Below are 25,555 nucleotides of genomic sequence, written 5' to 3'. Positions count from 1 at the left end.
TGGCTGAAATCTTCAAAAGTAGATTTTCTGAGGCGTTGTTTAGTATTGGAAGTTCACTTAGTGTTACCGATATCAATTATGCGATATTGTTTTGCGAATATCACAACAGCATAAAAGAGTGAATAAGTACTCGAACTTGAAGATTAGAAAATTTACAAAAAAGAAAACTATATGGCATCTGCTTTTCTCACTTGCAGAAGATGTACTCCTAAATGGCAGTTGAATTCTCAATATTTTGAAATTGCGTGCAGCCGGAAATGCGCCTGGTTCGGGAGTTCCCTGCAAAAGTATTTTGATAAGCTTACGGAATGTTCGGAAGTATTGTGTCACAAGACTTTACGTAATGATGACATGCGAGTGCGTCGGCGTGCCGCAGCTAGAGTCACGCAAAATGTCCATTGAGTGAATGTCATCCTTCTGTTGGTGTAAACGCTTCCAGGGTTTAGTGAAGGCTTCCAGCCAGTATGGTTGTTTGAACGAGACCATATGGTTTGAGCGTGACAACAATAACATGTTCGGTTAAAAATCTGTGACTCTGCGTGTGCAGACAGCGCAAGCTAGAACCACCTCGTTCATAAAAACAATTGCCCTATCAACCTGCCACGGCCGCTTATAGGAGTAAAACAAATGAAAGATACTTATAAATGAGACAACTTTTTCGTTGTTTTCATATCCTCATTAAACGGCAGTATTTGTTAGCTCGTCCTAGACGATTTTCGTTATTCGTGATGGTTCACCGCTATAACCTACATACCCAATGTGACGACGTGCACTTGTTTTTTATGTAAAGGTACCTGAAAAGCGACATTGGCGTTCTCCATTCATTTATTAAAATAAAAACAGTGATTCGCAATATTCGCCTAATATTTGCTCGTGTACGTACCGTGGACAGTAACAACAGTAAAACAGCTTACTAACCATCGCAAAATCCCTGCTTCGGCGTATAGACCCTGAACAGAAGGGGGACCACGGGATACCATGGGCGTACCAACGAACTCCTACTGATACCTGAACCCTTACAAAAATGGATTTTGAGTTTCAATTCAGTTCCAGTTGAGTTTTTATTGAGTCAACAGAAACCTAATTCAAACTCAATTGGCTATTGAGATGTGTCAGTAGAAACTCAAAAGGTTTTGTATTGAGAAAACGCAATACAAAACCAATTGACACCAGTCTATTGAAACTCTTTGGAGAACCAATTGACAAAACTCATCAGGCTGAAACATACACTTTGAAGGGCTATTTTTTTCAGCGCTGCCCACTGTGTCTACATAATTAAGACTACTAGGTGACTTTTATGTATTTTTATTCTACATTGACATTTCTATTGAGTGCAGTCAATAAAAAGTCAACGAGGTTTCAATAGACAAAACTCAACAGAATATCAAATGACTTTGTTTAATTGAAACTCAATAGAGTTTCTACTGACAAAAATCAAGTAAAATTGAGAGTCGAGCTAGTTGGTGAACATACGTTGTTGAAAATTATACCAGTGTCCTTATGGTTCGAGCTTAATTTTCAAAGCTGATAATACTCCTTAGGCCAGTAGCCTTTACCAGCAGCATCTTCGCCCAAATAATAATTATACCTGCTAAGTGGGGAAATCAACTATATTGGACAATTTTTGACTGCATTTCCTCAAACACTGCCGCAACATGCTTTGCACAAAACAATGGAGGAACTAAACATTGACAAAACTCTAGTGACTCATCTCTTCTGGCACGTGACTCCCGCGGAATCGTTTCCTTGCTATAGCAGCGGATTTTCTTCTTTATACCTTAGCACGCATTGACATTTGCAATCTCCACAACTGCTAAGCTTCCGCTTTAGCGGCAGTGGACATATTCGAAGTCAGTCTTCCGGGAAAGTTGGAGCGGAATCATGAAGCATGCATATCTCGGCCGGGAAAAAACGGAAAGGAGGGGGGAGGGGGTGGGGGGGGGGGGGGAAGGGAGGCTACACATCTCGGGTCCCAGTTCTGGGGACAAAAAAAAGTCGTCACTTCCCCTACCTCTTTTCACACATACAATGCTGTGATACCTTGTGTTCCGGGGAGGGGAGGTGGGGAGGAGGTACATTTAAAACGCGATTTCATCTGCTACATCTACAAAAGGCATATTTGACATCGCATCCTAGTGCGATGATTCAGTGTTTTTCTGTGGAGGCACGATACTAACAGCGCTGTTTTGCAAAAATGAATACTTAGCTCACAAAGCCAAACCAGGAGGCGGACTCTTAGCCTTCAACCCAGCGTCCGGGCTAATTGTGACTCATGCGGCATATTCTCCCCTGGTGTGCCTGGGGAAACATTACTGCGTTGTTGTTGCCCTAGCAACGCCACCGCCATGTGGCCTTGAAGGCGTTATAATTGCCATGGCAACAATGCAAGGGCGCGCAGCTTGCGTGGGGGAGAGGTAACGTTCTCCCCTCTCCTGCTGGTTGGATTCCTTCCACCTCCCCGTGTCCCCCCCATTCCCACCCGGCAACCGCCGCCGCCACCTCTCTGCCTCCAACGGGCAAGCCTCGCTACGACGGCACGAAGCCACGCCGCTTGAGCAGTAACGACGATAGCTTGAATATCACTTGAACACTTCATTCGCGTCACCTGCGCGAACGCGACGTGCGGCGAGTAACACCAATGACCAATACAACACAGACAAGGTTGCCTGTCTAAGCACAGCACACGCACGAAACAAGTCCTATGCTTCAGCTCAGCTTCACGTACGGCATACGAACGACGCTCTCACCTTCTCCTAACAGCACTCAAAGAGTCTTCGCCTTACGATTCATCCTGGTGCTCTTGGCGTCCCTTTTGCAGCACCGTAATGTCCGAGGGAGCACATACGAGAAATCTCCGACTACATGAGACGCGCGTCGGCCTCGCTGCTCGCCGTGCGGAAGCAGCAACTGCTGTGGCCGTTATCGCGCATGCGCGCCCCCAGTCGCGCCGGAGAGAAGCGGAAAGAAAAAAAAATGAGATGAGGAGTGTTTCCCCAGCGCCACTGCCTCTAGGCGCGCAATAATAGAACCGAAACTAGAAAAAGTAGCATTGGCCTGGCCAAACGCACAAGAATATTCCAGTGACGAAATTGTACCTATAAATACTCAGAAAAAAAAAACAGCAACACTTTGGTGTAAATCCCTACACGTCGAAAAAAGAACAATTAAATTTTTGTACACAGCGAACTTTTAAAACAAGCGTTCAAATCAAGCGAACGCAGGCTTGGCCTCATCGTCGTTCACTCGTGGACTTCATTACTCCAGTTATCATTCGCGCACCCCGCCGTGGTCTGAGCCCAAGGACGCGAGTTCTATTCCCCGTCATACATAACTTTCCTTGAGGATACCGTGAACTGTCTATGATAACAACAGTATTACAGCAATGTAGAATGTAGAGAATCCCACGAGGAGCAAACGCGCATCTACGCTCTATTAAAACAGGTGAAAACAGTTCTTTCACTGCAAAAGAACTCCGTACGCCAGTCCAAGGCGCCGCCGCTCACACGAACTGAACGAACAAACGAAGAAAAAAAATGAAGAAAGACAAACTGAAGCGCTGATTAACAACTCATCTTTACTGCACAGGGTCACAAAAAGAAAGAACGAGCCTGACACTGCTTCACGCCACTACAAAAAAAAAAAAAAAAGAGAGAGAGAGAGAAACCGAACAAATTAGTGGGCTGGCGTGCCGCTTGTTACACTCCGAACCGCTCTCGCGCTAATGAAAGCATGTCTTTTAAAGATGTCAACACGTCCGCGGACTACGTTTCTCGAACACAAGCGCCTCGCAAATATCCTGCGCCCGCAAGCAGATCAAGAACTTTGAAGCTGTTTTCAAAGATTGGACTTTCCAGAATTCTTCCGTCCTCTCTCCTGCTGCAGTTCGCCGAAGCGGGCGCCCGGACACAAAAGACGTGCCATCCACCTCCACACCCGGCGATAACCAGTTCTTTTGGTTCCTCTGGCACCCTCCCACGCTAAGCTAAAGTGACCGCGCTGTCACAACACGGCCGGACTGGATGAGCGGCTAGCGCGCACACTTCATTTGAAAGTGCGCGCCCGCCGCTCCTCCAGCCCGGCTAGAGTGAACTAGAATACTTTCTAGTTCACTCTAGCCCGGCCGTGGTCACGAATGTCTAGTACGCGGCGTTGCCACTGCCGCCAGTGGCGCTGACAGCAAACATCGAGTCCTCGGCGGCAGGGGGGTAAAGCTGGCTCAAAAATGTGTCTAAACACGAATGCCGCCATGATGCCACGCTGTAGTTGCCAGATCAGTAGTTGAAGATATGGCTAACATTTTTTCTTGAAAATGAGGCACAAATTTAGGGCCCTAAGCTAAAATAAGGCAACTTTTATGGCAATAACTGAGTTTTTTTACGAGTTTGTATGCTTTTTATTAGTTTTCTTGAAGTATTCATGCTTGACGAACAAAAAATAAATGAAATTATAAGCAAAAAGAAGACGTCGGGCTGAGGCGCCAAATTCAGTTTCGGTATATTGTGAGGAGCGTCAGTCGTGTGGGGCTAATTTACAAAGGTTCACTCTAACACGCCTTAGTGTCTGCTGTGTCACTTCGTTGCTTGCGAAGACACGCTTGCGAAGACTGCCGATGATACGGAATAAAGCCGCCGCCGCCTATCTTCAAGGACACCTTCTCTACATGTCTGTAGTGGCTGCTGCCGATTTGAACTCGCCGTCAGCCGGTCATATCATGTTACGCGAAACATGTCTGGGCAGATCGGCTCCTTTTAATCGTATATGATTCACAAATTAAAAACAAACAAATGTACGAACCATTTTACCATGCCTAGCGTATAACTAGGCTCTTGTTTACGGGTGCTGTTATACTTTCGCTGAACGGTTTTTTAGTCGAGTCAGAGATAAAACAACCGCCAACTAATAATAACAATGGTAACTTTATTTGCACGATAAGGTGGTTTTCTAGAGGAGGACAAGGCGAAGCCGAAAGGTCATCCCGAATGTAGATGCAGAAATCTCCTGTATGGGTGTGTACGATTGGTGCATGCTCCTTCGATCGCTGAAACACGCAATCTGAAATTTTAGAGAATATATTTGATGCTTTGCATGACGCATTTCTTAAATTCGGCGGATCAGCGACGTTGTTTAATTACGTATACTTGCACCTCTGCTCTCATATGGTCCATGTATATATCTGCACTGAGGAGGTGGGGGAGGAGTAAATTTCGTTCATGTGAGATGGGCACCCGTGTGGTGGGGCATTAAGAAAAATTATTCTGTCCTTCCCTGGGTGCCTTCGCCAGTGAACGGAAACGGCCACTTCTGTTCACGCCCAATTATCAGGACCACCCCGCCTGCAGGCGGTTTTGCCTGAAATGCCTGCGGGTTCGGCCGGAAATCTGTCTGTCAACAGAGACCGCCTAGGAAGCATGTTGAGGAAGCATGTTGAGGAGGCTATGGGTAACACACATATGCGCTTTCTTGGGTCGCGATGGGACCGTCATGAATTTTGTGCAAGGCGAAGTCGACGACGGATATACGTCTCCCTTGAAAAGTAAATTAATTTGAGTGCACCTATAAATTGTTATTGCCGCTCATTAGTTCAATCATAGTGGTTAATTTTGAAACAGCTGCCAAACATAACTATGGCAGGTGAATCAGACCGCCTAGCATGAGACTATCAATCGCTAATATAGAGTATTCAGACAATGTGCATTGCATATGGCAGTCATTAAGAAAGCCGACAATAAATTGAACTCTCAATTTTATTATTTGCCACGGTTACATCTGCACGTATCGGTTCAGCAAGGGCCATCTGGAGACGTTCTTCAGCTGTATACACTAGATAAAAGGAAGGAATGCAATATGCGAATGCGATAGAACCAAGGAATTCGATATGTGTAGCACAGCCTTCTCATTTATGCCAACATCAAACCGGTGGCCACAAAGGTGCCACACCAGACCTTGTAGAATTTCCACGCTTCCATTCCAGCGTGCTCACAGCAACAAGGATGGTGACGAAGTTGCATTACCGAAGCTGGGTTCCAGTAATGCTGTAGCTGATTATGAAAGTTCTGGCTAATGCTCATTCAGATTGAGGTCATCAGCATTCTTATTTTCATCAAAAATAGTGGGCCATCGCAATGCCATCAGTCCGTGTATCAGAAGCAAAAATAAACACAGAAAAAGCAAGAGGGTCATATGTACGAACAATTCTTATCCAACAAATTTTATTTCACCACCAGTAATACCACCAGACCTCTAGGGAAGTTTGTGATGGTAAGAGCAAGGCTAAGATGACCTAATGTGCGACTTCAAAGAAAGGAAGAAACTGTAGAAGAAAGCTAGGGAGGTTAACCAAGGAAAGAAGAAGAACTGTCCAACTGGCTGTGCTACATGTGGAAATGAGAACAGTAAACTTGAAAGGAAAGGAAAGGACTGGCATAAAATAAACGATAAAAAATTCGGGAGAAAAAAAAAACATGGCGAGGAAATGGCCAGTACAAAGACAGCACCATGGGCGAAAAAAAGATAGGCATAAAAGAAGCAGGCAAAGTGACAAAATGGGCAAACGAAGGATGCTGCATGCTGGTAACACCCCTACAGCACCTGTGACTGTTTTTCTCTCTTAATCACTGCAATCTGCTTCTTCAAGGCAAGAACTGATTTGGCTACTTCAGCTCCATCTTGTCTAAAACCACTGAAATATGTCTGATTTTCTGTGTACATAATGTAAATAGGGTACATAATTTCTAATTTTTTAAAATTTCTCCTGAAGTGTCTGCTCCATCGTGGAATCTTTCGTGACTAACTGCCTTTGCTTTGTTGATTTTTTGCTCTTTGATGCTGCCTCTGCTTGTATTTGTTTATTTCATTCTTCTCCTCTTCTCCAGTGCTTAGGTTTTTTATCATGAAATTGTTTTTTCTTCAAAAAGGTTTTTTGGCTTTTAACCCTGTCTGTTTATTGGCGTTAAACCTGCCATAGCTTTGCTGGAAATAGTTAGTTCCTCACACAATTTTCCTCTTTCTTTATTCTGGGAGAGGGGGCATGAAATTTTAAAAGGTAAAGAGCCCTGCAGCGACTAATGAACACTTGCACTACTTTCTTTGTAGTTGGAAGTACTGAAAGCTATAGTCCCACAAACCCAGAATGGAAATGCGCGTTCTACATGATATCTTCTAGTCTCTGGTTTGCTTTTGTCGAGATTTTGTTTAAGCTGCTATTAAATAGAATTATTGCGACCTAATGTAACCTGACAACATTAATCATGTACCTTGTGTGACGTCCCGAAGCATATAATCAATGACAAATCCTCTAAGCGTATACCTAGAAAAACGGAAAATCTCTTGAGAGAGTTTCTTGATGCACATAACTTAGTAATATTAGGCTTGGGTATTCCACGGTTATTGAATCTAAGCTAATGCAAGGGCCACTACCTAAAAGCATTTCAACTGGAGAAAAAAGTTGACACACGTGCTGCAGGGGCCTCATAGACAGGCACAGGAACAGGCACAGAAAGCATGTTTGTTTAGCATAAAGTGCAGTCAGAAATGCGATTTCCATTTACATGCATTTCTTGGAAGCGTTGTCCAGTTCGAACTTCCATTCGCTAGAAAAGCAAGTAGTTGTAAAGAGCACCTCAATATATTGCAGAAACAATCAGCTGACGCATGGGGGGGGGGGGAGGAGGCGTGTGAAACATGTTAAAATAGCGCGGTACAGACGGGACAACAAAGAAAAGACTACACAGGACTAGCGCTGCATATCAACTGAACTCTTTTAGCACACACAAAATGATGTATACAGAAATAGAGCATGCGCGAATACAGGGGAAGCCACCAGGAAAAAAATCAGGGGAAAAAAGCAATCAAGGGGAAGGGATTTCTTGTTAAAGGAAGCAGGAAAATAAATGGACTGAGGATATTATTACGCTCTCATGGGAGCTCACCTGCATTTAACACAGTCCTCAAGCGGGAATAGTTGGGGAAATAGGATAGGAGAAAGAAAAGTAAAGATTAGAAAGGTGAGGAAAGAGTAGAGAAGAGTAGTTCCACTGTGGTCGATTCTGTCGCACACAACACACCACGAACACTGTTGGCTGGCGTAATGCTGCGTCCGGCAGACGAGAAACCTCGAAGGGAACAGTGAAGCGCGGAGGCGAGCATGGTGCGACGAAAAGCGAAGTCTGCGGTGGTCCCGACCGCTTTGGAGACGGGTTGGGGGGGGCGGGAGCTGGCACTCGACCGCCGAAATGAAGCCCCTCCGAAGCACAGGAGCACGAAAAAACACGTCCGCTCAACTCCGAAGCGACGACCGAACTCCCCTGACGCGCCCGCAACAGCTACCTCTCCGAGCGTACGAAGTACCCGCTAATCTAGGCGCTACCCTTCTCAGTTGCGGAGAATGCAAAACTGCATCCAACGCGGCAGCATGGAACAAAAGTTCCATGTTACCTACCACAGGAAAAGCTTCACACAACGTTTCTGCACAGCAAAGTTTTCACGGCGCACTCACAGCAACGGTGGCTGCCATGATGGAATGCGTTGGTTACTAGGTGAATACCGACTACTGCCGCCAACTCTAGTAGGCAAAAAGGCAGCGGGCAACGCTGTGAGGGTGGCATCATGTCAGCGCCCGGGTGTAGCACGGTTTCAATGCACGGGCTGGCCGGGCAGCTTTTGCTCTAGAGTCAGTAGTATTAACTCTATGCTCGGCGGAGTTCGGTTATCTGCAATATAATATTACTGCTGCTAGAGGGGTTGGTAATAATTCTATAAAAAAATTATTGTAAATATTAACATAGGACTCACAAGCCGCCGTAGGTTTTTTTGATATCTCGTGTCAATGTTTTCACGCTCAGTTTTCACAAGAATGCGTAGCTGCGGCATAGCCAGCATAGCCATCGCAAACCGACTTGAAACCAAGCCAATGTCGCTTGTTCGCCATCCCGGATGTGCGGGCGACAACGTGGTGCGGTCTTTCTCACTGTTCTGTGAAAATTTACAGCTTTGCTCGTGTTGTTGGCGATTTATGTGCCGTGTGCGAATCTTTTCAACCAGCATCGAAGGTCAGACATTGCAGCGCAGCTGGCGATACATCGAATTTATTGAAGGAAAAGCCATCGTATGCGCTCTTCTACCGCCGGTGAACATCCTTTGTGTGTCGTGATGTGTTTGTGCGCTGTGATCGTACGGTGAAGAAGCTTGCGAAGTGAGGTGTTACCATGCCTGTTAGCCACGCTTTGGAATCCGTCAAATTCACCACGCTGGGAGCCCCGCTGGGAGCGACGTTGTTATAAGGTAAGTTCATTCTTTCCGAGCGCTCCTGTACATTTCATCATGACTAACGTTGTGCAGACCTACCTGAATGGCTATACTCACGACTTGGTTATTGGTCGCTATATAAACAGTGTTTTTACGCATGCCGTCTCGAGATCGACCTAAAGGGTACGATTTCGCTTCAGCTTTTCAAAAATACTGTACGTAAGTGTAACAAATTGAAGGGGGTATTGTACCGGCACACATTTTGACATCAATCGGTAGTTTTACTGTCTTCCGCGCTGCTGTATTGCTTTCGCGTGTAATATATTTGTATGTATCTTAAGCTAAAGGTCTAACAAAGCCTTTGAAGGCAAGTGACGAATAAATAAAATTCTAGACGCAGTGCTGCTACAGAACGGAGCAGCAGCCCTGTATTGCCTGGTACGAAGTGTGCTAAAAAAAGAAAGAACACCATGATTAAGGTAAATAAAATGTTTGACGAACGAAGTTAACGAAAATGAAAAAAAAAATGAAGGAGGTCGAATCGAACAAGTGCCTGTCGGATCAATAACAGACGCAGGAATACTGCGCTATGCAAACACACCTGACAGCGCTAGGCTGAGAGGCAGAGATCTACCAGTCACAAACAGTATAGTGTGTTCAACCAGTTAAGAGAGATGGCGGTAAAATATACTTACAAGCTAAAGCGCTGGCTGCCGGCAATATATTTGCTTCCTAATTTGAACGATTGTTTGGAGAAAGAGCATTCCCTGAGTGCAGAGCAGTGACTCAGGTGACAAACGTGGCCTAAAACGTACTTCATTCCAGCTAAAGAAATAATGCCCAAGAATATAACAAATTCATTTATTACTTTTGGAAAATAGAGACTGTGTATCCGCAGAAGCTAGGTTTTGAACCCAAAGCATCTTTACACAAGTCTTATGCGTTACCTTGACACCCTAAAGGCAAGCAGACACTTTGGTTTTAAAACCAATGAAGAAAAAAATGTGCTGCGTATGGAGTAGTTGGAAACAGACTGCACACTGTTATATATTAGTCTTTTACCACAAAGTGCCAATTCTCTCCACGTATCTTTCAGGGAATTTCTCATTTTCCAATTTTTGTCTCAGGTGCTAGGCAGCTTGCGCTAGAACATGTACAGGCGTCAAACTTTCAAACTGATGAATACCGGTTTTGACTAAGCACTTGCTCGACTTGCTAGCATAAATTGAAATTTGCCATTGCTTATAATCACCACCTGCTGATTGCCTTTCTCGGAGCAGTTTTGAATAAGTTGGGCTGAATGTGGTGTGAGTAATAGCAAAATCACTGAATAACATTTTGGCTGAACGTGGCATCAGACGTGCCACTGACTGATGCTACACCGGCATTGCGCGAGGGCTTAGTCGATCTGTTGTGACAAATGTTCTGCCTCTAGGAATTACCAAAATGATTGGTCGGCACGGTGTCACTGTACTGTTTTAGTGCTGCTACTGTATAGAAAATCTCGCCAAGCAAAGGGAAAAAAAAAGCTTTTACATTTTTTCTCATTTACAGCAACTCTGCTGTTTTTTCCTCTCACCAAACAAAATTGTTTCGTGTTCTCGTTGTGTCTAATATGGCATCACGACCTTGTTATACTGGGACACTCCTCTGGCATTGTTACGATTAAGGCAAAAATGTCGATATACCAATACCTCATATGATCCCTTCAAGCTGCTGCTTAGTGCTACTTGTTTGTTATACGCACTGCAAGGCACACACCATACTTCAGCGTTACAAGAGTGTGAAAGACTGCGAAATTCAACTTACATATTTTTTTCTGTCACGTTCTTTCTGGCAAGTTTTTTTTTCTTTCACTGGTCATGTAATTTTTTTCCACTAGTCGGTAAGCACAAAGTATTATGCGCTCATTCATTCATAAAGCCATTTGCAATGATTGCCTGTTGTAGTAACTTTAGTTTACAGTACCATCTGACACTAGTTTTTTTTTAATCAAGGCTACAATTTTGTAAACCAGCTCATGCAAGTTGACAGTTATGTAATTTTGTTTTGACATTTCCAGCATTGAAATTTCACAAAACCAAATCCACAGGTTGACAGGTATGCTTTTGGACAGGTTTGGTAGTGGCTCACCCAGTCTTGATAGGCCTAAGCGGATTTCTTTTGGGCCTCAAAGATGTGGAAGACACGATAACTAATCCATGCGAGTGATTTTGTGGCTCCCTGCGGGCATAGTCGTTCCTCTAGATTTCAGGTGCTTTAATGCGGAAGGCATTCAAGTAAAGGCGTTCCACTCCCTACCCATTGTAGAATTAATTGATGTGGTTAGTTTGCCTTGATGCATTAAAACCTGAAACAAGCTTATACATTTGTTGAACTGCTGTCTCCTTGCCTTGCTTTCCAAAAATACAAACCATCTAACATATAAAATAGGAAGCTACTTAGACCAGCATGCTTAATAAGAAGGGACGCAATCATTTCGTACTATACTGGTGGAAACAAACAAGTCTGTTTCTTGTATTTTGCAGGCTACACAGTCAAGTAGCCAAGTGGACCCTGCAAGGCTCCAGTCCTCCCGTGCTGCTTTCGTGAGCAATAAAGCAAGCGTTGCCATGAAACACCTCACTATTTCACCTGCTCAATGCACACCTTGATTTTTTGCATTATTGAAGCAGACTCACTGTACAGTCAACTGAACTTTACGAGGCATTGTTGAAATAACTTGATAAAAGACTAAAATGAAATCAAATGGGCTGTCTTGAATATGCCCAATAGGTTTTCATTTGACATTTCTCAACAGGAACTCAACGGGAGAATCAATAGATAGTCAACACAGACTCAACTGGAACTCCACTGACTTTTCTCAATAGACTTTCAATTGATACATCACAACAGGAACTCAACAGAAAAAGTGTATTGAGAGTCAACAGAAACTCAATTGGAAATCAACAGACATGTTGAATATAGTCAATAGACTTTCAATTGAAACACGGCGGCCAATTTTCAACGAGAACTCAATACAAAATTTCTATTCAAAGTCAATTGACTGTCAACACATTGTACTGAGTAAAGTCAATTGACTTTCAATTCAATCTCAATAACCATTTTTGTAAGGGAATACCAGAAATCCCAACCCTACCTATAAGCATTGGGGGAGCAGCTGACCAACTCCTAGCAATTGGAACAGCGCTGGTTGGTGGAACGGGCCTGCACGGCCAGCCAGCACGATACCATATTACCTGTACTATATCATACAATAGCGGTATTAACATACCATACAATACCATATCTGTAATACCATACCATATCTGCAGTAATGATCTGCCGCTTACTGTTTAATCTAATATCCTTCTTTTCGAAGATCCCTTCGTAATTTACCGTCTCATCTTTACCTGAGACAATGCCGCTGTCCTTCAACAACACTTGTGTAACATTCAGGACTGGTACCTGAAATGACTAATGAGAATTAACGTTAACAAGTCCTCACTAAGTTCCTTCAACCAAAATCGGAATTATATAAATTCAACGTATGTCTCTAATAACACCGCAATTGTTGCCACACACTTATTGAACTACTCAGGTATTATAATCTTCCATTATCTAACTTGAACTCATCACATCAACTACATTAGAAAAATTCTCCTACGCCTGGGCTGTACATCCCATCAAGATAACCTTGCGCACTCCAATGAATCCGTTCAAAATCGTGTTGCACGTTTCATTCGATCGGTCTAGCCTTTCTGCTCCAGCATCTCAGCATTGAAACGTCCGCTCCACCTGCCATCACTGGAATCCCGCCGCCACATATCTCGTCTCTAACTTTATCACCGATTGTTGTACACCCTCCCCCGCAAAAACCAGATCATAGTTCCAGCGCACTGTATCTCTGCCCATTCTCGAACCACTGCAGTATATGTCCCACGTACCTAGGCCACAACTTTTTAACGTTCATTTTTTATCGTCACTCCGCATGATTGGAACCACCTTTCTGCCAGCATTGCCACTATTACCAGCAATGTCAACTTCATGAGTGCCATTAAAAATGCTTATCTTGATTAAACGCCTTCTTTGCATTTGTTGCCATGCTGCTAAAGTGTTTGCCCACCCCTCATGTAATACCCCATCCGGGGGCCTTTTGTTTACTAATAAATACTTCTTTTGACTTCTTTGACTAAGCATGACTAAGCATGACTTTGACTAATACTTCTGTGACTAAGCATGCCCCTCTCGATGTATAAACCTTAAAAACATCCTCCAGCTCACCAGCTTAATAAATGTCTGCCTTTATCTCTTTCTTGCCCACACACAAACACACACAAATCCGCGCACACAGAGGGTATTAGGGATTCAGCGTCTAAAGGCTTAATCATACGAAAGATACAACGAGACCAAAGGTCCAACAGCGGATATTCCGTCTCGGTGGATATTTCATATCGTTGGACATTCAGGCTCGATTGGACCTTCCGTCTCAGTGGATATTTCATATCGATGAATAATAAGGCTCTTTTGTATAATATGAGCGTCCGAAGCACTCAGCAATCACCTTGTAGGTAATTCTGCCTACCGAGGGGGGTTCAGGCAACAGCCTCGTCAAAACTTTACAGCACAGAACATTGCGAAAGGAAAAAGGGGCTTTACTGCAGCAGTAGAAACGAAATATAAATGGCACAGAAGATACAATCAATAACGCACATCACCAAAGCACTTCAAGGTCTGGAGGCTTACGCATGACGGGACGGACGGCTGACCGCTTGCTGACGTGCGGGCTCCTTGGAAAGTGGCTGGCGGCGGTCGCTTGTCTCTTCCGGCTCGCGGCACTACCGGCCGGCGACTCCCCGTTGGCTACTCCCCTCGATAACAAGCACCGCTGCCCTTATCTAGCGTGCCCAAAACGTGCCACGCCCCCCTCCATCGCACAGTCTTTCCGCCGTGTGTTCACAGATGGCAGGAGAGGTGGCGCGCGGCCGTTTGAACCGAACAACGCGAGCGCTCACAGGGAAGAATCCCCACAACCTTCACTACCCGATTCAGCAAATTAATAGAGAGAACGTCTCCGTTTCAGTTGCGAGTATATAACTTCGCCTATGTACACGATAATTTAAATTTAAATGTACTCCCGGCATCGGCGTTTCTACGTGGTCAGGAACGCTATTTCCGAACAGCAGCTTCACGAAGATGAAATGACTAGTTTACGAGATATATGCTATCACCGTCGCATCAAGCGAAGAAGGCCCACAACAAGCGCCGGGCTCTCCTTTATGCCTGTGTGTGCGTGCGTTCAGGTGTGCGAGATTTATTAAATTCTCCTTAGCCAGAACGCGGCAATCGCCTATCTAAAAATAATACCTTCCTAGGAACGAACTCAAGTTCCTTTCCGCCGCATGGACCCGAGCAGCAGTTAGCACGCGTACCTGAAATCAGCGAACATTCACTTCCTGAATTCTGCACATTTGTGTTTTCATTTATAATTTACGTGGGTTTGCGGGATTGCAGAACTCCCCTTTATACCATTCTAATAACTTTACTATATCTATCTGTAAGTCTAACTATATATAAATATCAAAAATTGACCCATTTTACCGCGCCACCTTTCAATCCTGTGGAAGACTGTGCGCAATACCGGACTCACCAGAGTGAATTGATAAAGCCTGGAAGTTAAGGTTTGGTTCTTGGGTGATTGTTCAATTGTTTTAAGGAACTGAGTAAGTTAAAGAAGGGTGAGATATTGACCCTCAAAAGCGACAGTGCAGTGTATTTAAGCCACCCTTTTACAAAACTGTTGTTCTCCGGCCTCAATTTCCCAGCGACCGACCATTACGCTGTTGGAAAGGCGGTTCGGTGAAAGCCTATCCAGCTCTTTATTGCAGCTCCAAGACGAAGCTTTGCGATCACTTTTTGTTCATTTTTTGAAAAAGCCGAGGGCACACCTTTGTGGTAGAATTGCGGCGGCACGTTTTAAGCGGTCTGTGAGACGTCTGAGCACGTATTCAACTGTTGAGCGGACGGCAATGCCTGCGTGATTTGTGATGATCATGGTGTCGGCCTAGGGTTACGCATACCCCCCAAATTCTGCAAGCGTTTAAATGTGACTAAGTGAATTCAAAACCGCGCAAAAAGACGGGACAAGGAACAACGACCCATGGCGCTGTTTCTTGCCCGCATTTTTGCACTGTTCTGAACTCAGTTATTATGCACCAACTAGCTCCAACCACCGTTCCAACTCACTTGAAATGTGACGAACGGATTGTTTTTCGGTAATCAGGATTCGTAAATATGCCGGGTTTACTTGTGGAGATTGTAGTCTGGAGTCCCTAGACCAGGTTTCAAGCACTCTGGGTGCGTTTACGGAACTTTTTAGTAGAAAAAATAATTTTAGTGTGCTGCCATTGTCTCTGCATCCTCCTTGCCGCCTTTCTATGACGTTTCGCATGAAGCGTACTCTTCTAAGCTCAGCCTGACTGCGCCTAGTGCGCCTCGCCGACCCTGGGCCGGCAAGCTGACGGGTCGTCGCAATTTATTCGCTCACGTAAGGCTAAGCCATGACAAGCATTGTGCCCGGAGTAATGTACCTTTCTTTTGATAGTTTGTAAGCAGTCTAAGTCAATGTATCTCTACGCTAGCGCACATAAAATACGTATATTGGCTGAGGACGCTTTGCTGAGTTCGTTGCACGGGATCAGTAAGATGTATTTACCCGCGCAACTGTTACGCTGGTAAAACATCTAAGGCCAATAAAAAGTGGGAGACCATTTAGAGAATGCATTGTAGTTAATAAGCCGAAAATAAACCAATTCTATCTTAGTAAAGCGTAAATCCAAAGTGCGGGAAACACGTTTCGTGCTTAGGTCAGCTTAGTGTGAGCTTAGGTCAGCAGCACGATCGCACATTTGCGAACTCTTTATTCCCGCCTGAAGAACGCAGCCCCTAGTGATAACATATTGCCGCGAACCATACATTGGGTTTGTTTATTTGTGTTTTGATTTTACCGCCCGGCTGCGCCGGTCTGTGTTATCTCTGCGCCAAGGGAAGCGCGTGTTCCATTCTTTCTTTCTTTCTTTCTGTTCCTCATGTGTTATCTGTTGTGATAGGGAGAGCCTTCCGATCTAACGTGAACAGCCCAGAATAATCTTCCTGGATCTACTATGTTCTCGATGTGAATCGACGTTTCGAGAACCACGCGCGCCGAAAGATAAAAAGCCTGCAGTGCGGACGCCGGGGCATTCGATTCTGCGACGCTCGCCGACGCACGTACGTCACTTTGTTGACCACTGCTTCGCCGCCTCTGTATTCTTTTCAGTTGTTAGGGGAGCACAAGTTCGCTCCAATAAACTTGTTTCTTTTCCAAACAACTGCTTCGTCCTTGGCTACGTGACATCTGGTGGAGGTGCTGGGTACGCACCCTTCATGCCCACTACAACCTCTGGAAGCCGCCAAGCCAGCCCAACAAGAGCCAGCCTCCGCGTGCAAGATTTACCACCCGAGTTCGGTCTACTACCGGAGAAGACGAAGAAGAAAAACGTCGCAACCAGCACCATGCTCAACCAAGCCAATCCTCCTGTCGTTCTGCAGCAGCCACGGGAACCGCCATCATTCCGAGGAGCCCCCGCAGAAGACCCAGAAGAATGGTTGGAGAAACTGGAGCGCGTCCGGAAATTCAACAGGTGGGACGACGCAGAAACGTTCCGGCACGTTTTCTTTTACTTAGAAGATTCGGCTCGCACTTGGTTCGAGAACCACGAGAGCTCCTTGACAAACTGGGCTCAGTTCAAAAGCGAGTTCACTAAGACCTTCACTACCGTCGTGCGGAAAGAAAGAGCCGCCCTTTTGTTGGAAACGCGTACGCAACACCCCAACAAAGGTGTCGTGATCTTCGTTGAGGAGATGAAGCAGCTATTTCGCCGCGCGGACCCCGAAATGACGGAAGAAAAGAAGTTGCGCTTCTTAATGCGCGGAGTGAAGGAGGAACTGTTTGCTGGACTTGTCCGAAATCCGCCCAAAACCGTCGCCGAATTCGTGACCGAAGCCAGCACCATTGAGAAAGCCCTCGAAATGCGTGCTAAGCCGTATGACCGCAACTTTGTTGGCGCGGCCAATGCAAACGACTTTGGCAGCACGCGGATCCCGGCCGACAGCCTACGCGAGACTATCCGCGCAATAGTGAGAGAGGAGCTGCGGAAACTTCTCCCAACGCCGCCGCAGCCCCAAGTCGCTTCCCTCGCCGACGTGATTAGAGAAGAAGTGCAACAAGCGTTGGGAACTTCTACGCCATCCGAGGTACCCCGAGAGCCACAAGCTATGACCTACTCTGCGGCTGTTCGTCGACCCCGCCCTGCCCCAACACGCCGTCAAGAGGCCCCGCCGTACCGCCGCCCACTGTCACCCGCCCGACCCCCCGTAGCCCAAAACCAGACGTCGAGGAAGACGGACGTATGGCGAACTCCCGATAATCGTCCTCTGTGCTACCACTGCGGAGAGGCCGACCACATCTACCGTCGCTGCCCATACAAGAGACTCGGACTGCGTGGTTTCTCCGTCGACGCACCTCGCCCTCTCCCTGGCCAACGACCACGTGAGATCGACGAGTATCTATCTGAAACCAGCCGTGGCCCATCCCGTTTCAACCGCTCGCCATCGCCCTACCCGTACCAATCGCCGAACCGTCGTAGCAATGCTGACTTCGCCCGTGGAAGGTCCCCCAGCCCACGCGGGGGAAACTAAAAGCAGCAACTTCTGGAGGTGAAGTTGCAGAACGGCGAAAAAACGAAAACCCTCCAACGACGCATGGCCGCACCGAACACCGTACCTGCAGCCCAACGACTCGATCTAACCCGGACGTGACTCCAGAACCCGACAACGACACGACGCGACGCTTACCCGAAACGACAGAGCCTGCCTCTGAGAAGATGACGAGAGTGACGACGCATGGTGCCCGCCCGTCAACACGCACAAGCCGAGATACAACGCCCCGACGCACCAGAAACTCCAGGAAAGCGGCGTCCGACGTCCAGCTGTCCATCGACGGATTTGACGTAGTCGCCCTCATCGACACGGGAGCCGACGACTCGGTAATGAGCGGCTCATTCGCGTCGAAGCTGAAGAAAGTTACGACAACATGGGACGGTCCGCATATACGCACAGCAGGAGGCCATCTCGTAACGCCAAGTGGAACGTGCACATCACGCGTCACCATAGGCGGCACCACGTACCCTGCTGAGTTCGTTATTTTGCCTAACTGCTCCCGCGACGTAATTCTCGGAATGGACTTTTTGACGGACAACGGCGCAATAATTGATCTGCAGACCAAGTCGATAACTTTTTCCTCCGATTACTCCACGACGCCGCAGCCGAACCCCGGTCACCGTGCTGCTGTCAGGATCGCCGACGATCACATCACCCTGCCACCCCGCGCAAGCTTGATGATCGCCGTCTACTGTGAGGATGCTGCTTCTGACATCGACGCTATCGTAGAGAGTGATCGAAGGTTGCTTCTCGACCGCGGTGTTTCCGTCGCAAGAGGGATTGCGCACTTTAAGCAACGCCAATCTCACGTTTTGGTCACTAATTTCACCGAAGAGTACCAGCATTTAAACAAGGGAACTGCAATTGCGTTCCTCGAAAATACGCAAGAAGCAAGTGACGTGATCGCGGTCGCCGACTTTGAACGCACACCCGATGACACCTTCAAGCTTCCGCAGCCCTTCGACGTAAATCCGGCGCTACAGCAAGAACAACGGAACAAATTATTGGCTTTGCTCCGTCGCTATAGCGAATGTTTTTCGTCGAGCGCAAAACTACGTCAGACCCCTCTAGCGAAGCACCGAATAATAATCGAAGATGGAGCCCGACCTACCCGACAGTCACCGTACCGCGTCTCTTCACACGAACGGGAAGCCATCCGGACTCAAGTCGACGACATGCTCAGCGACGACATTATACAGCCCTCGAAAAGCCCCTGGGCTGCACCCGTCGTACTCGTAAAGAAAAAAGACGGCACATTAAGGTTTTGCGTTGACTACCGGCGACTGAACAAAATCACGAAAAAGGACGTGTACCCCCTCCCCCGAATCGACGACGCCCTCGACCACCTCTGCCACGCGAAGTACTTCTCATCGATGGACCTGAAGACCGGCTACTGGCAAATTGAAGTGGACGAGAGGGACCGAGAGAAGACTGCATTTATAACCCCAGACGGCCTATACGAGTTCAAGGTGATGCCGTTTGGGCTGTGCACAGCACCAGCGACGTTTCAAAGAGTCATTGACACTGTGCTAGCTGGCCTTAAGTGGCACACCTGCCTCGTATACCTCGACGACGTAGTGGTATTCGCCCGGACTTTCGACGAACACCTTGCAAGGTTGGAGTCTGTACTCGAGGCCATTCGTACGTCGGGGTTGACGCTGAAGCCTGAAAAGTGCCGTTTCGCATACGGGGAACTCAAGTTCTTGGGCCACGTCGTCAACGCCGCGGGAGTCCTACCTTACCCGGCAAAAACTTCAGCCATTGCGAACTTCCCAAGGCCGAAAGACAAGAAGGGCGTGCGAAGATTTCTCGGGCTGTGCGCATACTACCGGCGCTTCGTCGCAAACTTCGCACGCATTGCGGAGCCACTCACGCGCTTGACGAAAGATAGCACCCCTTTCAGCTGGGAAAACGACCAAGAAAAAGCATTCTGCGAGCTGCAAAAACGCCTGCAAAGGCCGCCCGTGCTCGCTCATTTCGACGAAAATGCCGAAACGGAAATGCACACGGACGCCAGTGATATAGGCTTGGGTGCCGTCCTTGTCCAAAAGCAAAGAGGCTGCGAAAGGGTAATCGCCTATGCCAGCCGTGGTCTGTCGAAGGAGGAGAAAAACTATTCTGCCGCTGAGAAAGAGGGCCTGGCTATTATATGGGCGATTTCAAAATTTCGCCCATACGTGTATGGAAGGCCATTCAAGGTTGTAACAGACCACCATGCGCTGTGTTGGCTCGCCAATTTGAAGGACCCCTCTGGCCGTCTTGGGCGGTGGAGCTTGCGCCTGCAGGAGTTCGACGTTACAGTCGTTTATAAATCCGGTAGGAAACACTCCGACGCCGACTGCCTGTCCCGCGCCCCCGTCGACCCACCATCACAAGACTCTGATGAAGACAGCGCGTTCTTCAGGATCGTGACGGAGAGCGACCTAGCCGCCCAGCAGCGTGCCGACCCCGACTTACGCGTCATAATCAAGTACCTCGAGGGATGCAACGTTGCCATTCCTAGGACCTTCAAACGCAGCCTACCAGCATTCAGCCTGAGAAACTCCGTCCTTGTGAAGAAGAATTTCAGCCCCGGAACAAGAGCGAATTACCTTCTCGTCATCCCCGCGGACCTTCGTGACGAAATTTTGGAAGCGTGCCACGACGACCCGTCTTCCGGACATCTGGGCACAGCCCGCACTATTGGAAAAATCAAGGCAAGGTACTACTGGCCCGGCCTTACCTCTGACGTCACCCACTACGTCCGGAGCTGCCGTGACTGCCAGCGACGAAAAACTCCGCCGACAAGACCCTCCGGACTTCTGCAACCGATCGCCGTCCCATCGAGACCATTTCAACAGATTGGAATGGACCTTTTAGGCCCGTTCCCTACGTCACGAGCACAGAATAAGTGGATTGTCGTAGCGACAGACTACATGACGCGCTACGCAGAGACCGCCGCTCTTCCGAGGGGGACTGCACAAGAAGTGGCGAAGTTCTTTATAAGTCAAGTTGTGCTACGACATGGAGCACCGGAAGTCCTAATCACAGACCGCGGAACGGCATTTACTGCGGAGCTGATGCAAGGAGTATTACGCTACAGCAACACGGATCACCGAAGAACGACGGCGTACCACCCCCAAACGAACGGACTAACAGAACGTCTGAACAAGACAATCGCAGATATGCTGTCAATGTACGTTGACGTTGAACATAAGACTTGGGACGAAGTGCTCCGGTATGTCACGTTTGCGTACAACACGGCTATCCAGGAGACGACGCAGCTGACGCCGTTCGAGCTTGTCTACGGTAGAAGGCCGACTACGATGCTCGACGCCATGCTTCCGCACGTAGATGACGACGACCTCAACGCCGACGTCCACGGATATCTTCAACGTGCGGAGGAGGCCCGCCAGCTCGCTCGAGTTCGTATAACAGACCAGCAGCTGGTGGATGCGGGCCGCTACAACCTCCGACGCCGAGACGCCGCGTACCAACCAGGGGATCGTGTGTGGGTTTGGACTCCCATTCGACGACGCGGACTCAGTGAAAAGCTCCTGCGACGGTACTTCGGACCCTACCAGATTCTAAGACGTGTTGGGCAATTAACCTACGAAGTGATCCCCAGTGGTGACTCCGGCACATCACGACGACGCACGCGACCCGAAGTCGTCCACGTGGTTCGCTTAAAACCTTTCTACGGACGATGACGAACTTTTATTTTCATTTGTTCGGAGTGTCGCTTATGTTAGCATCGGGTCGATGCACTCTTAGAGCGGGGGTAATGCCGCGAACCATACATTGGGTTTGTTTATTTGTGTTTTGCTTTTACCGCCCGGCTGCGCCGGTCTGTGTTATCTCTGCGCCAAGGGAAGCGCGTGTTCCATTCTTTCTTTCTTTCTTTCTGTTCCTCATGTGTTATCTGTTGTGATAGGGAGAGCCTTCCGATCTAACGTGAACAGCCCAGAATAATCTTCCTGGATCTACTATGTTCTCGATGTGAATCGACGTTTCGAGAACCACGCGCGCCGAAAGATAAAAAGCCTGCACTGCGGACGCCGGGGCATTCGATTCTGCGACGCTCGCCGACGCACGTACGTCACTTTGTTGACCACTGCTTCGCCGCCTCTGTATTCTTTTCAGTTGTTAGGGGAGCACAAGTTCGCTCCAATAAACTTGTTTCTTTTCCAAACAACTGCTTCGTCCTTGGCTACGTGACAATATTTGTGGGAATTTGACAGGCAAGAAAAAAATTCTTTAAGCTGCTGATATCAAAACTCTTAGTGAAAACATGCTTGCGCGACAAAGGAGTGTCGAAAAGGAACGTCTATCGTTTGCTCGGATGAATGCCGCTTATATTGCCGCGAACCATACATTGGGTTTGTTTATTTGTGCTTTGCTTTTACCGCCAGGCTGCGCCGGTCTGTGTTATCTCTGCGCCAAGGGAAGCGCGTGTTCCATTCTTCCTTTCTATGCCGCATGTGTTATCTGTTGTGATAGGGAGAGCATTCGGATTTAACGTGAACAGCCCAGAATAATTTTCTTGGTTCTACTATGTTCTCGATGCGAATCGATGTTTCGAAAACCACGTGCGCCGAGAGATAAAAAGCCTGCAGTGCGGACGCCGGGGCATTCGATTCGACGACACTCGCCTGTGCAAGTCAATTTGTTGACCGCTGCTTCGCCGCCTCTGTATTCTTTTGAGTTGTTAGGGGAGCCCATGTTCGCTCCAATAAACTTGTTTCTTTTCCAAAACAACTGCGTCGTCCCTGGCTTCGTGACATCTGGTGGAGGTGCGGGGTACGCACCCTTCATGCCCACTACAACCTCTGGAAGCCGCCAAGCCAGCCCAACCAGAGAAAGCCGCCGACTGCAAGGAGTGCTACCCGAGTTCGGTCTCAAGCCAGAAGGGCCCAAGAGAAGGAACGCTGCAACCAACACCATGGTGCAAGAAAAAATGTCGCCAATCGTCCTGCAGCAGCCCCGGGAACCGCCATCGTTCCGGGAAGCCCCCGCTGAAGACCCCGAAGAATGGTTGGAGAAGCTGGAGCGCGTCCGCATCTTCAACAGGTGGGACGACGAAGAAACTTTCCGCCATGTTTTCTTTTACTTGGAAGATGCTGCTCGAACTTGGTTCGATAACCATGAGAGTTTTTTGACCGACTGGACTCAATTCAAAAGAGAGTTCCTTAAGACCTTCACTACCGTGGTGAGAAAAGAGCGAGCTGCGCTTTTGCTTGAAACTCGAACGCAGCACCCCAACGAAGGGGTCGTCATTTTCGTTGTGGAGATGAAGCGACTCTTTCGCCGTGCCGACCCTGAAATGACCGAAGAAAAGAAGCTCAGGTTTCTAATGCGAGGGGTGAAGCAAGAGCTTTTTGCTTGTCTAGTCCGTAACCCTCCGAAGACAGTGGCGGAATTTGCGTCTGAGGCAGCCGCGATGGAGAAGACGCTAGACATTCGAACAAGGCAGTACGACCGTCCTGTCAACGCGCTGTTCTCGGAGACCATCGGTGCCGCAACTGGAAGCTCCGATACATTGCGCGAGACCATTCGAGCAGTAGTCAAGGAGGAGCTTCAGAAGCTTTTTCCAACAACGCCGCAACCTCAAGTGGCTTCTCTGACTGACGTCATCCGTGAAGAGGTTCAACAGGCGCTGGGAACTTCTATGCCTTCAGAGGCACCCCGTCAGCCCCAAGCGATGACCTACTCCGCAGCTCTTCGTCAACCCCGCCCTGCTCCAACCCTTCGTCAAGAGGCCCAGCCATACCGCCGTCCAATGCCGCCCGCCCGACGCCCTGTAGACCAATACCAGACGCCAAGGAAGACCGACGTGTGGAGAACGCCCGATAATCGCCCGCTGTGCTACCACTGCGGAGAGGCCGACCACATCTACCGTCGCTGCCCTTACAAGAGGCTCGGTCTGCGAGGATTCTCCGTCGACGCACCGTGCCCCCGACCCGGCCAGCGCCCTACCGAGATCGACGAATACCTGTCCAACACCAACCGAGGACCAGCCCGCTCACACCGATCGCCGTCGCCCTACCCATACCAGTCGTCTAACAGCCGTAGCAATGCTGATTTCGCACGTGGAAGGTCCCCCAGCCCACGCAGGGGAAACTAAAAGCAGCAACTTCTGGAGGTAAAGTTGCTCCACGGCGAAAAACTGGAAACCCTCCAACAACCCAAGGACGCGCTGAAGACAGTGATTCACGACATGCCCTCATCCCGAAGACCCGACCTAACCCTGACGAGACTCCCGAAAACGACGACAGCTACACGGCGCGACGCGTACCCGACCTGACCGAGACGTCCGTTGAGAAGACGACGACAACGACGATGCACAGTGCCCGACCGTCAACACGTACAAGCAGAGATACGACGCCCCGACGAACCCGGAACTCGAGGAGGACTGCATCTGACGTCAAGGTGTCCATCGACGGCTTTGACGTAGTCGCCCTCGTAGACACGGGAGCTGACTATTCGGTAATGAGCGGACCATTTGCGTCTAAACTGAAGAAAGTTATGACCAGATGGGACGGTCCGCACATACGCACAGCAGGCGGCCACCTCGTGACGCCAAGTGGAACGTGCACATCGCGCATCACCATAGACGGCACAACGTACCCTGCGGCGTTCGTCGTTCTGCCTAACTGCTCCCGCGACGTAATTCTTGGAATAGACTTTTTGATGGACAACGGTGCAATAATCGATCTGCAGACTAAGTCAATAACTTTTTCCCCCCATCACTCCATGACGCCGGAACCGAACCCCGAACGACGTGCTGCTGTAAGGATTGCCGATGATCATGTCACCCTGCAACCCCGCGCAAGCTTGATGGTCGCAGTCTACTGTGAAGATGCTGCTCCTGACATCGACGCTATCGTAGACACTGATCAAAGGGTGCTTCTCGACCGTGGTGTGTCTGTCGCAAGAGGCATTGCGCGCTTCAAGAAACACCAATCCCACATTTTGGTTACTAATTTCACCGAGGAGTACCAGCATTTAAACAAGGGCGCGGTAATTGCATTCCTCGAAGAAACGCAAGAAGCAAGTGACGTGATCGCGTTCGCCGACTTTGAACGCACACCCGTAGAAACCTTCAAGCTCCCGCAGCCATTCGACGTGAATCCGGCGCTTTCGCAAGAACAACGAAAAAAATTATTGGCTTTGCTGCGTCACTATAGCGAATGTTTTTCGTCGAGCGCAAAACTACGTCAGACCCCTCTAGCGAAGCACCGAATAATAACTGAAGATGGAGCCCGACCTACCCGACAGTCACCGTACCGCATCTCTTCACACGAACGGGAAGCCATCCGGACTCAAGTCGACGACATGCTCAGCGACGACATTATACAGCCTGGGCTGCGCCCGTCATACTCGTAAAGAAAAAAGACGGCACATTAAGGTTTTGCGTTGACTACCGGCAACTGAACAAAATCACGAAAAAGGACGTGTACCCCCTCCCCCGAATCGACGACCCCCTCGATCACCTCTGCCACGCGAAGTACTTCTCATCGATGGACCTGAAGACTGGCTACTGGCAAATTGAAGCTGACGAGAGAGACCGAGAGAAGACTGCATTTATAACCCT

The sequence above is a fragment of the Haemaphysalis longicornis genome, unplaced genomic scaffold (assembly GCF_048455015.1).
Source record: "Haemaphysalis longicornis isolate Haplotype H1 unplaced genomic scaffold, Haemaphysalis longicornis Haplotype H1 scaffold_3, whole genome shotgun sequence".
Classification (NCBI taxonomy): Eukaryota; Metazoa; Arthropoda; class Arachnida; order Ixodida; family Ixodidae; genus Haemaphysalis; species Haemaphysalis longicornis.
This window is presented reverse-complemented; position numbering follows the sequence as displayed.